The sequence below is a fragment of the Pelodiscus sinensis genome, chromosome 17 (genome assembly GCF_049634645.1).
Source record: "Pelodiscus sinensis isolate JC-2024 chromosome 17, ASM4963464v1, whole genome shotgun sequence".
NCBI lineage: Eukaryota > Metazoa > Chordata > Testudines > Trionychidae > Pelodiscus > Pelodiscus sinensis.
Genome location: NC_134727.1, coordinates 32,234,045 through 32,247,223, shown reverse-complemented (window position 1 = coordinate 32,247,223; position 13,179 = coordinate 32,234,045). Strand labels below are relative to the sequence as shown.

The 13,179-nt window shown below is 40.7% G+C and overlaps 2 protein-coding genes across 8 annotated transcripts in view; one reads left to right on the top strand and one right to left on the bottom strand.

Moving 5' to 3' along the window:
* The window catches only part of WNT8A (Wnt family member 8A), a 41,721-nt gene extending 36,621 nt beyond the window's left edge, over nucleotides 1-5,100 (bottom strand). For 2 of the 4 annotated variants that reach the window (XM_075900466.1, XM_075900467.1), the window contains exon 1: nucleotides 4,962-5,100. The gene's annotated coding sequence lies outside the window, so the exon portion shown is untranslated. Of the gene's footprint in view, nucleotides 1-2,788; nucleotides 4,513-4,961 lie in introns of those variants that run through there. The other 2 variants (XM_075900468.1, XM_075900469.1) reach the window with 1 other exon arrangement.
* The window catches only part of FAM13B (family with sequence similarity 13 member B), a 103,200-nt gene that overhangs the window by 12,353 nt on the left and 77,668 nt on the right, over nucleotides 1-13,179 (top strand). Inside the window, exons 1-2 of one of the 4 annotated variants that reach the window (XM_006116004.4) lie at nucleotides 5,001-5,241; nucleotides 6,616-6,712. The exons of 1 other annotated variant lie outside the window; for it this stretch is intronic. The gene's annotated coding sequence lies outside the window, so the exon portion shown is untranslated. Of the gene's footprint in view, nucleotides 1-5,000; nucleotides 5,242-6,615; nucleotides 6,713-13,179 lie in introns of those variants that run through there. 2 more of the 4 variants (XM_006116003.4, XM_006116005.4) reach the window with 2 other exon arrangements.

Below are 13,179 nucleotides of genomic sequence, written 5' to 3'. Positions count from 1 at the left end.
CAGATTTTTAGAAATGTTGAGCACACAGAATAAAAAACTACTGAAAATGTTGAGGTTTTTTTTTTTTATTTCTCAATATTAAAAAGTGTAGAATCAACACCCATCTGTCCAGGGCCTTAGCCCCTCTTTGTGCTAAGCAAACCACTGGAAAAGAAAATACTTCACTGAGCAGCCAGTTGAAAATTCTTAATGTTTGCCAACATTGAGTGAGAAAGTACATAAGTACCAATATATAGCTAGGATAGCATGAGAGAAATTGGGCACTCCTAACTCTAATGAACTACCTTAGACAGAAACATCTGTAGATGGACAAAGTTCAAAAACAGTAAATGTTTTGTTAACAAATAGGAATTATCCTTCGCAAATCTGAATAGCCGGCATATATGATTGGATATCATAGCAGACAAAATATCTTGTCTCAGATTTCTGAGGTCCTTCAGTACACTAATGACTTGGTATGAAGATAAAGAATGAGCAATGCTATTGAACAAAGTGTACAGGGCTGGATGTTACTGTACAACTGAACACAATGCCAAAGTATTTCTCTGGAAATAGGTGATGGGAGGGATCACGTGAGGATTATTTGTTGTGATCCCTCCCTCTGGGGCATCTGGTATTGGCCACTGTCAGCAGACAGGGTACTGGGCTAGATAGACCTTTGGTCTGAGCCAGTATGGCTGTTCTTATCTTAACTTAGTTTTCAAAAGATCCTATTAGGTCTGAGCACTGAAATCTCTGGAGGCAAAAAGGCCTGAATTCTTCAGTTTATTCCCATCAAGAGTAACTCATCCTAAATTCAATGGATTGCTCCACGGTAAGATCCTATGTGGAAGTCTAGCTCTGGAAGGTGTGCAGGATTCTTGGGCTGAGCAGCTGTGGAGGATGCCATAAGTCTCCAAACTTGGAAACTAGTCTTAGCCCTAAATAATGGCAAGTCCTTTTACATCCACTATGTTATTTGACTCTGCTGAGATGATGCCTATGCTACATGATGGTTCCAATGTGGTGATCGTCTGCACCGTCTCCATTCCAATTCTCTCACCACTTCTACTAGCAGTAGAAGCAGCAGTTGAATAGTTTAAAAAGAATACTAGTGTAGACCTAATCAGATGGTGGCTTAGATTTAAATATGGAATAAAGTACATGCTTATCATGATCTTTTGTCCGCTGACCTGGAAAGTTGACATAGAACCCTACGATTATGTAGCTGATCATCTGTTTACAAACGCACAGAAAAAATAAGGGTATATTCATGTGTATACATTAATAATTGTATCCTCTTCCATTCATGAATATGGATTTGGAGCATTTTTGTAATTTATTAATACTACATGTTGAGCTGGCTATTGGGATGAGTATTATATGGAAATATTGATTTAGAATAAGAGGGGGCTAGCAGAAGAAACATGAAGAAAGGTTAAAAATGACTTAAGACAGCTCCCCTCAGTTGACAATTTGGTTTAAGGAACAATACCTGAATGATTAGTTTTAAAGATTATCTCCTTTCTAGCCAACCTACAAGGCTGATTTTTTTTGCCCAGATGGGCCAAAGCTTGTCGGGCACAGTGAAGAATATACGAGCTCTGTCAGTTGAAAAGGATACACTCTTCTTCTTTCATGGGGTAGGGGGAGCAGGAGGACCAGACAGAGACACAGGCACATGCTTAAAGTGTCTCAATAAATTAGGCCTGCCTAGGTTACCAACAGGGATGGTGTGCCTTTTAGATAAGATAGACATGCATGTAGACTGTTGTCATAAAATCTTTTTTCTTTAATTCTTTGTTCCAACTGTGAAATAATAATGCTTTCGTTTAATGAGGACTGTCCAATCAGTGTAGCCCACCGGTCAACAACAACCAAAGGAAAGAACTACATGTACTTCCAACTCAATCTGACGTGCAAGGTAAGAACAGTAGACACAGAGTACTGTAGGGCCTAGTCTAAGAGTGGGAAAACTGCAGGCCTAACGTTTGGGGCGGTGTACTCAGAGGCAAGAGAGTACAGAGGTACAGTTATTCCTGGAACTGAGATTAGTGTTCCCTGTGAGCTTGTGCAGTCACTCAGCTGGGCAGCATTTGAATCTCCCCTGACTAGCAGTGTCCACAACTAGATTTTGGTTTTTACTGGTGGTGCACATTCACACATGCCTTGGTACAAACAATTATTATGTACATGAATGGGAAAGATTGACTGCGATACCTACTACTCTACTATTGACACTGCTGTGTGACTTTTTTAAAAAATACTTGTATGGTTGAGACTAGACATAGTTTTAGTTATCATTTTACCTCTTTGAACCTCATTCTTCTCCCCTATTTTTTTTTGTAATTTTTCAACATGATTAAGAAACAGTGTTCCCTCTAATCTCTTCCATCCATGTGCAGAATATATTTGTTGACGTGTACTGAGGCATGTGTGTGCACAACTACTAAAAACAAAACCTAGCTCTGGGTGTGCTCTGCTGGGCAGCATCTGAATCTCTTCAAAGCAGCCACAAAAGTGCACAGCTTATATGGAACATCCAAAGTCCTCCTTTCCCTTCAAAACTTTTGAAAATGGCATTAGGATAGAAAAAAGAAAATACTGGTGAACAAATGACTGTGGGCAGAAAACAAAACCTGACTAAGAGCAGCAGCCTAGAACTGTATATATTTCCCCCTTGCTGAGAATGTTGGAGATATCTGAAAGGAGGCAGGAGAAACTGGCACAGAAAGGATTACTCAGTGCCAATTTAGAGTAGGCGTATGTCGTTTCTGATCCAAAACAGTGAATCCAGTGCTGTTCCTACCTGTCTGATAAAAGGAGCCGTCACTGTTTTCCTTTCCACCTCTTTTGTGTCAGATTTCCTTTGGTTTTACTCCTGTCAGTTGGCCAAACTAGCTGTAGAAGAGCCAGCTGGAGTCCAGTGTCTCGTGTGCATCATCAACAGAAGAGCCAGTGAAATTCTGATTCCAGCATCTTTATTGCTCGTTATGAGGTTGAACAAATCAGAATGAGCACAGCTTGAATTTCATACCAGGGTGAGCTCAGTGCTATACAGTGAGAAAATCTTAATGATTGTTAACATGGGAAAATCTGCTGTGGAAGCCAATTGACAGTGAATAAATATAGACCTCATTAATAGGACTTTTTCTGACCACAACCGCATGTTAAAATCAGAACTCATATCATTATACTACTTTTGAGAGAGAGCATTAAAAATGGGGAAATTTCACATGAAAATGTGATTATATCTTCTGTCAATTTCTGAAGTCAAACTTTTGATCAAGTTTACAAAAACTAATATTTCTACATTTCACATTGTAAGACATGGTCCTTTTTTAACAAGAACTTTTCTGACTGGACTGTGATTAAGTAATTTTTAATTTCCTGAACACGTTAATAAATCTCCAAATCTATGGCTACAGCCAATTTATACTTCGAAAAGCCACTGTACTTGTACAGTCTGTGTGTGGAATGTAACTTTTGATTACAAAGCTCTGGAGTGTGAATTTTGTTTTTTGTATTTCCTGTGATCCGCTATCCCCGTATTAATTGCTACAGGCCCTTAATTTAAAGGACCTTTGAGATTTTGATTTTAGGACATTTTAATGCCTAGATATGGCTAGCTTTTGGTCAGATAACATTCTTATAGTCTGGTGACACATTTTTCAGGAACGAATGAGTATTTTTAATAAGCTCTATTTTGATAGAGAAACTGCTAAAATATGCAGTCTTCCTGTATACTATGGATGTAAAATGGGCAGAAATCATATGATAGTGAAGTAAATATAAATAATTCAACAGTTCATGAGGCATGGGCCTCAGTACTCTCTTTGGAACTTTAAACCTGCATGGAGCCCTATTGGAAGTTATCACTGTAAGATTAGCAACAAGGTGTTCTAGAAAGATGCATTTTTACTTTGAGGTTATTTTTTAAGTCTCAAAGAATAATACTCCCTCTACACTTCTGGTCATCTGAAAACCATGCCAGGGGCCCAAGTTATGGTTATTTGGGTCATCTTAACTGTAATTTTATGCCTTCCTTGTATTTTTTCTTAACCGGGAAAATTTAAATAAAATCCCCTTGTCTCTACTGATTCTGAAAAAGCTTGTGTTGGGGAATCCTAGTTCAACTGCAAGATTGTGCAGAGTTTTGGTAGTTTACCTAAAACATGAGGTTCTTTCAAAAAGTTATAGCTAAGGCCGCTCAACCTAAATAACCGCTCAGATCCCTAATAGCAATGTGGTGGACCTTGTATTACACATGAGTGCCACAATCACCTCTCTCAGGCTTTCCAGGCCATGCTCCTCAGGCAGATCCCTTCCCTGGGGCACTCCTTATGTTTTTAAGAATGTTTGGAAGATAGCTGTCCCTAGGAAGCATGTAAAAAGAAATCAAGCTGACTGGAGACTGTGCTGGGGTGCCAGAGGCTCAGACAGAGAAAGGTTCCATGATTGCTCCTGAAGCACCACAGTACATCTACGGACCCCCTGGCTTCTGTTGTCTATCGACTCCTTTTCTCCCCTTCAAGTCTCCCCTTCCATCCTAGCCTCAGCCCCCCCCCCATCATCCACTCCCTGCTTTCCCCAACTCCTCCCCATCTCTTCTCCACTCCTACCCTCAACTCCCCTCTTTTCTCCTCCCTCTGTACCCCCAGCTTCCCCTCCCCCAGCCCTGCTTTGCCTCTGCTCCTCCCTCTGTACCCTGTTCCCTCTCCCCTAGCTCCTTCCCTCTGCTCCTCCCTCTACACCCCCAGCTTCCCCTCCCCCAGCCCTGCTTTGCCTCTGCTCCTCCCTCTGTACCCTCAGATCCCCCTCCCCCAGCCCTGCTTTGCCTCAGCTCGCTCTGGCCCCGCCCCCTCTCTGTTCTGCCTCGCTCCCGCGCCTTCTCTCCTCACTACACCCACAACCTTCCCCTCCGCACCCCGCCCGCTGCACGTGACCCTAGAGGAGGGGCGCGCGCCCGCGCGCTGCTGCACCTGTCAGTCATCGCGTCACTTCCGCCAGTCGCCGCCGCCGCCGCTGTCGCCGCTTAAGCCGTTGGAGACGCTGCTGGCGGAGGAGCTCCAGCTACGGAGGAGCCCGCGGGTCAGATTGCGTCGGGGCCGGACGGCTGCTTCGTGCGGGGCAGCACCAGCCGCGGGAGGCGAAAAAGCCGAGTTGAGCGTCGGGGCCCACAGTGGACCCCGGGATAGAAAGAGGCGGAGGAACCTGCTGCTGCAGAGAACGGCGGGGAGGGAAAGTCATCACCTGGCAACGGTGAGGGGCCTGGCACCGCGCATGCGCCCCTGACTGGGGGTTTGAGGCGGGGCGGGGGGGGCGAGTAAGTCCGGGGGGGGGGGGGAGAGTGGATCGAGTTGTGTGTGGAACCTGCCCGAGCAGCTCCGGCCTGCTGTAAAATCTGGGCGGGGTGGGGCTGGTTGAAAGGCAGGTTCTTTGTACGCGGGGGACGCTCTGCTGAGCCTCAGGAGCGTCCTGGACGCGGTGCCCGTCGGGGACGCGTGAACTTCCTTCCCGCGGCGCCGATTGTTCCCCGCCAAGGGTGCGGGAGAGGCGGGCGGCCCCCGGCTCCGCGCCTTGGCCGCTTGGGGAGGAGAGTCCGGCTGTGTTCCTGCAGCTGGACTTGCTGTTCGTTCTGCTTTGGGAGCGTGTCCCCCCGGTGTGTGGCATTCACGCTTCAAGCCAGCACTGACAGGCAGCAGCAGCCAGCCTGCTCCTCCAACAGAGCAGCCCCATAGACTCACAGCACACTAGAACTGGAAGTATCAGAAGGCTAGCTGCGTTAGTCTGGATCTGCATAAAGAACCACAAGTCCTGTGGCGCCTTATAGACGCACAGATTTACTGGCGCACAACGTTTCGTGGTCTTTGCCCAGGAAAGCTTGTGCGCCAGTAAATCTGTGTGTCTATAAGGCGCCACAGGACTTCTCATTGTTAGAACTGGAAGGGACCTCAAGGTCATTGAGTCCAGTCCCCTCCCCAGTGACCAAACACTAGATCATCCCTGATAGTCGGGGCTTGACAAATCAGGCAATCTACTTGCCCACCATGGTGAGTAGATTTTAGCCTGGTGCAGCCGCGCAGCGCGGTCTGCGCATGCGCAGCGTGCGCTTCCGTGCAGCTGGCGAGCAAGGCTCGCCGCCGCTTGGCGAGCCCTGCTGATAGGTGTCTGTCTAACCTGCTCTTAAATGTCTCCAGTGGTGGAGATTCCACAACCGCCCCTTTCCTCCCCCCCCCCCCCCCAGACAATTTAAACGCTGGAATAACCACCCTGACAGGCAGTAAGTTTTTATGTTGCATATGAGTTCAAAACTAGGCAAGTCAGGGACTTACACTGGTGAAGCTGGGACTGGGTAGATTTGGGCTCTTTGTCAGTAGTGCCTAAGTCTTCATGGGCTCCCACACCTCATCAGCACTGAGCAGGTTGTATTAGAGATTAAAATGTTCTAGCCTGACGCTAAATTCAGGAACACATCAGTGTTGGGTCTTCACTGATACTGGGTGATTCCTACAGAGATAAACTTATTACCAAGGGTTGTTTAAAAATTAGGTCAACCTGTCTGTCTTGTTTAGGGCTGTAAAAATATATATCACCTAGCCTGCTATAGTTAGGTTGTTCTAACCCTTGCTGCAGATGCGGCTACATCAATGGAAGAATTCTGATATTGATCCAGCTACTGCCTCTCGGAGAGATGGATTTACTACATCGATGGAGAACCCCTTCTGTCAATGTAGGAAGCACTGTAGCTGTGACTCTGTAGAATCTATAGTGTAGATGTGCCCAAAGTAGGCACATCTTGGTGCTAAAGTGCTGTGTTTCTTTTGGAATGAGTTAATATTCGTGGCCCCTCAATGGTAGCATGTTCTTCTATAGTAGAGAAGTCAGGGCTGCAATATGAAACAGTTGGTGCAGTGTTATCTTTATTGCAGTTTCCTCAGCCTTTGGAGGGAGAAGCATGTTGTGAAAATAATGTTGCTTGCAAGCACAAGGGAAACAAAGTGAAGTGGCTGGAAATTAAATACACAGCAGTAAATAAGGTTTGCTTAGTACACTGCTACTGTTCCTTGGTTGCATTTCAGTCCCTACTGTGTGTCCAAAGTGAAACTGAACTAATTAAAGCTGCTGGTAAGTTTTACTTGTATTTCTGAGAAATATTCCATCCTGGAATACATGGCAAAAAATGAAGGGCATTCAAACACTGGCAAAGATTAAACAGGATGATTTTTAGTGCAGTTAAGGTTCAGTAGTACTTCTATAGGCAAGGTAAAGGAGGTGAAGATAACAGATTCTGCTGCAAATATTCCATGAAGGGCTATCATATTTGCTAGTATTCAGAAAGAAAGCAAGTATCTTTTTGTCATGTGGAATATGGGGAATTCTGTTGTCTGTGCAGCTACTTCATATTTTCTAGTCTAGTTGTCTGTAGATATGTGGTAATTATTTACTGTTCTCACTTTTGGTTGTACATCAATATTTTTGATACCAAGATTCTCCTGTGGATTATGAATGACACATTAGATATTTTGGTCCACCTGCTTGGATCTTTATTGAAATTTTGGTGGATTTCAATAATCTTATTTAACAGATCCTAGAATACCCTAATTTAAGGTTGTATTGGTTCTTGTTGGGTCAAATCCTTTCTGATATCAAGCAGAGATTTTCTTCAGTCTGCAATAATATTTTGAAAGAGAGGTAGCAAAGCTTTGGTGTATGAATGTATCTTCCTTACTTATCTCTGGAAATTTGCTTAGTCTTTTTTTAATGCAGAGCAATAATGGAGCATGGCCTGAATAATTTTCTGATGTATGGGAGGGAGATAATTTTAAAATAAACTAAAACTCAGGGTTGGAATCCCCATCTGGATGTTGTATCTACCAATTTTGGATTTTCTTATGGCATCTGAGGATTTCAGTTAAGATGTGTTGGTGATATTGAATCCTGAATCTGTTTAAACAAGTTTCTATATAGAATAATGTTGAAAATAAGTGTGATTTGTACCGGTTTTTTGGAGATGAATAGTTGTGAAAGGAAGGTCAGTGGCATGCTGCCCAGGAGCCCTGAGAAAACATGTACTGGCTTGCCTGCTTAAAAACACTAATGGTTCAACTGATAATGTTTTATTTTCCAGGTTCTTCTCCTATTTTTGATGTACACTGTAACAGTGAATAGTGCAAGACATATATTTTTACATGTGGTATATTAAAAACCCATACATTATTTGAGAATTCTGCAGTAGATTTTAGTAAATTCTGACACAGCCATTTCAGCAAACAACATAGTGTAAACTGCTCCCTAGTTTCACATTGTAATTAATAGTCTCAGTTAAATGAAAAAATCTAGGATTTGTCTCTGACTTAAAAATTTCATCTTCATAAGTGATTGTTGTCCCCTTCAGTACTCTGGGCTGTGCAACAGTAATAGAAACAGACATTTTACAACTGCTTTTCACAGTGGAAGTACTGAAAAGATTAGAAGCTATCCATCCTGCCAGAAACAGATATTTGAAATTTAAATGGGGATTCAATTTTTGCCTAATATAGCTTTGCACTCATGAAAAAAAATGATGTGTTTTTAATATACCTGTTTTATGTAAAAACAGATTTCCAAAAAATCTAAGTTGTGCACACTTCTTAAGGCAATCTAGAAAAAATAATGAAAAGTCATTAGAACAGATGCAAAATCAATTTCTCTGCTCTTGACACAATAGCAAGAATAGAAGTATCACATTTTATAGTCTTATAAAATAAAGTCTGTCTTATCCTGGATGAGTGAATGAATAGAGTGTATGTTTCTTATAGGAAAAAGGGGAAGAGAGGATGATGAAATATGCCTTGCACTTGTAACAGAAGTTTGGAAGGCTTATGATGATCCTTTGGGAGGTCATTCCTTTTTGCATACACAACCTGTTGTATGTACGTTACTTTTGGGTCACAGGTCACAGGCCTCTTTCAAAGTGGGTCAATAGGATTTTTCAAAATTGGAGGTGTGAAAGTAGTGTGAGCCTGGCAATCCTTTTTTTGCAAAGGAAACTGCAGGTGTGAAGAGTAGAAGTCCATACGCAATGAAAAACCCTACTGAAATTTTGCGTGCAACAGCAAATAACTTTTACCGCCAGCTAAATGCTTGTCTATTAAGAAATAACTCACTGTTGGAGGGTGAGAGAAATTACTTGCAAGGCAGCAGTGGGCCACCTGAAGCCCATTGGCTCAGAGGGGCTCTAGCTGTGGTCTGCAGACCCCTCCCATCTGTTCTTCTTCATGTGCCTCTTGTATACTGGGGCACTGGAGCTCCACGCTTGCTACACCTCTCCTCCTCCCTTCCAGCAGTTCAGGAAGAACCACCAAGTGCCTGTTTTGTACTCTGTCCTTGCTTCCTCCCCCACAGCTGGAACAGCAAATCAGCTGTTCGTGGCATTCCTCTTCTAGGAGGGAGAGGGAGAAGTGGGGAATGGAGTGAATATCAGGTGATTTGCACACTCTAAAAATGCTGGGAGGGAGGAGGAAGAGCAGGTAAGTGCAGGGCTCTGGTGTCCCGGTAAATGAGAGGCGCTTGGGATGGGGGAAGATGGCAAATAGGGGCCATAGGTAGAACCCCAGTGGGCTGCTGTGGCCCACTGAGGTGAAGGAAGGCCTCATTACTCACACAACCACTATTTGTGGTTGCCCATTCCTGGTTTAGATTGTGAAGAAGGAAAGCGATTATACGTTTGAAAGAATACCATTTTAGAACCAGTTATGTTTTGCTGGGGATGGATGTTCTTTAGAAGTTTATTGTATTAGTGCTTATGCAGGCCTTATGAACAATTGATACTACCCTTCCACTCACATGATTATAGTACTTTTTTTAAAGGAATGTGAAGGGATGTGGTGAAGGTGGGTGGTGGTTTTTGTTTTTTGTTTTTTTAAATGCTGTTCCAATAGTGATCTGCTGATATCTGTTTGGAATTCAACTTCATGGTGAAAAATTACAATCTAGAATCGAAGTATTCACTTTGTGAGAAGCTAGCTAATCTTTTGCAACCCCCACGTTGCCCTTGTTTACTCACTGACCATCTCATTCTGCACATTTCTACATATTCACTTTAAAAAGTCTCATAATGTATTCCTTGGTAAAATTAGGAATTGGTTTGAATTTCTGGAATATATTCTTGATCTATTGTTGGCAATTGACTCGGAGTTGAACAAAGTTTCACACTGCTCAGAGCATACATAGAGATCAAGTCAGATTTATTTTTTAGGACTACAGTTACAATATTGTAGAAACTATATTCTGTCGTATCAGTTTCATAAAAAGATAAATGCATTAGAAACTGGGTACAATGAGTCCATCTTTTATTTGCAGTGCGTGGGTGGAGCACTGTAATGCTAGAAATGTGCAATATATTGTAGTTGTTGTTTTCTAGGTCTGCTTTCTGGCTGTTGCCAAATAAAGAGCTTTATTGTAATATGGTAATAATAGCTATTCTCTTTTTAATTTATGATTCCTCATCTATGTATGCCTAAAGTGTTCTAGTCTCTTCTTTGGGTATTCTGGGTATTGTCTTAAGGACATATATGTGCTCAAAGGGAGACAAATTGAATTTAAACTAATTATTGCATCACATTCAAATTCTCCATTACAGTAAAGATTATGGACCTGATCCTGCAAACTGTACATGGGCAGGTGGCCTAGTCACTACCCCAACCCTTAGTTGTGTTGGTCAGGTTAATTACTAGCAGGATAGCGGGATCACTGTTAAAATTTTATCAATTGTTTGCAAGTTTCTCAGCTCCTATAGACTCCCTTTTTCTTGCCATTCCACATTTCCCTGCAGTGTATTTATTAAAGCTTTGCTGCATATGTGCTTGCTTATATAATGTAATGGTAGGACAATACTAACAAGACAAAACAAAGCTAAAAGTATTATTATTGGCCTGGCAGCTGGTTTGTATCTTCTTCCCCCACCTTCTATTCTCTATAATGGGATAACTATTTATAATTATAATTGCATTTTTTTTACATTTTCCTTTTGAGGGTTGTGGGAAGCTACGTGAAATAGCTTGGTTTCTGAACAGTAGTTAGTCTGTAGTAGTGACAACAACTGTTAAATAGTCTTGTTTATAGATCGTGAACCTCTCAAATAGCATAGCTCTATTGATATTTTCTTCCTGTTAAAACGTTACTCAGTTGTGTGTGTGTGTGTGTGTGTGTGTGTGTGTTTTTTTTTTTTTTTTTTTTTTTTTTTTTTAAATACTGCCATCATATTTATTTGCTCTAGATTATCTCATGGTGGTAAGTACAGGTGCTTGTTTTTATGGAGTGCCTTTTTTCATTATTGTAGGGCAAGGAAGACAAAAATAATTAGCTCCTACACAAGATACAAAAGGCTTTTTATTTATTAACTAGTGACTGTTGGGAATGAGATGGGATCTTTTCTAGCAGGAAGTTACTTCATATTTCTGCACATGAGCATGTGCAGTAGCTGAGGGAGAGACTCTTAGCAGTGTTTAGTGGTGTATGTAAAGCAAGCACTTTTGTTTTTTGGTATATGTAACAGTTTAATTCATTTTTATTGATAAAATGAGATTACATAGGAATCTTGTTATTAATTTTTCTGAGATGCTATTAAAATTCATCTGTATTTGAACTAGTTAGCCAATAAAATGGTGTCTTTAATATTGGTAAGCATATTTTCACAGAATGTTTAGTAGCGCTTGTATTAGTCTTTAACTGATCAACAGATTGCAGTGTTTCATCAGTGTATTCTTTCAAAAATTATTGTAAAATTGCAAACTAGTTTTATGTTTAAATAAAATGTGTTGTATTGGCTTTGGTTTTTACTAAGTTTACAAACAGAAAAATATAACTGTACAATAAGTATTCAAGATAAGACTACTTATACAGTTTTCTAAATTTTGAGTGTAATTTCTTCTAACCTTCGTGGCAGTGTTTATTAAGGCCTAATTTTGTTTGATTTGTGAAGAAAATATAATGTAGTTCCATCCTCTTAAATTCAAATGACTGTAGACTAAATTGTAAAAAGGAGAAAATATGTATAAAAACACTCACTATCATTAAATGGTCTGTTTTTTGTCTACTGCTTTAAAAATTATTTCCAAACAAATATTCTTTTAATGTGTGGTTTTAAAAGTACTGTGATCAGTTGTTTGTGGTTATGATAGAATTGTTCCATTACATTTATTCCATATACTGTCATAAGGGCTAATTTGGGCTTATTTTCACTGCGAGTTTTAAGGGTCACTATGGGAATACTATTTTTATTTCTGACCATGCTATCCACGTACATTGTTCTGACACAAAATATTCTATACTTATTTGTTTTAAGTACTTTCTGAGGTTGTTTAGGTATGCAGGAAAAACTCATGGCAGGGTAAGTTGATGTTTGTGGTCATTCACTAGAGATTGAGTCTTGTGTATATATTGATACTAAGTTTATATAGTAATAAAGAATAATCAGTGTGAGTATTTCTAGTTTTTGATGTTGTGCAAAATTGCTGAGGCTTGTTCACTTAAAGCCAGTATATTCCAATGAACTAGTTAAGGAGCATGTGAATTAAATAATCATCTGGTTAAGGGGCAGAGGGAAAAATGAAATCTATTTGATAAGACAGTCATTTCTGACAAAGCTATAAAATTTTTCTCACGAACCTATACATTAGACTTTGTGCTGCTGCTTATTAGGTAATCACAAATTTAATAAATCAGTTCTTAAATAAACCACACTCTTAGATCTACAACTGAATCATAAACTTTTATTTGGAGACCAGCTAATTCAGTTTTACACCAATACTGATGTATCACAAGCTACAAATAAGGAATAATCACAGTATACTATTAAGCTCAAATAAATGGCTTTTAATCTTTAGATCTCAAAAGGCTTTAAAAAGCTCAGTAAGTAACATTCTCAAACAGAATCAATAGTAAAACATTCTTAACTTTAGAGTGCATGAAAAGGTAATTTTAAGAGCATCTATTTCACTAGTGGGTATGGAATACTTGCTTAGTTTTTCTGTTGCCAAGACAGACCAATGCCATTAAGATTACAAAAAGCAAGGCCTGTAATGGTTTTCTCCTATTGAACATAGTGAAATATTCCCTCACCAATAAAGGAATAAACATAGAAATAAGTCGTGAAATTAAAAGTAGAGAATAAAATGCTAATTCACCTGAATGTGTAGCTGATGTATTTAATGTGAC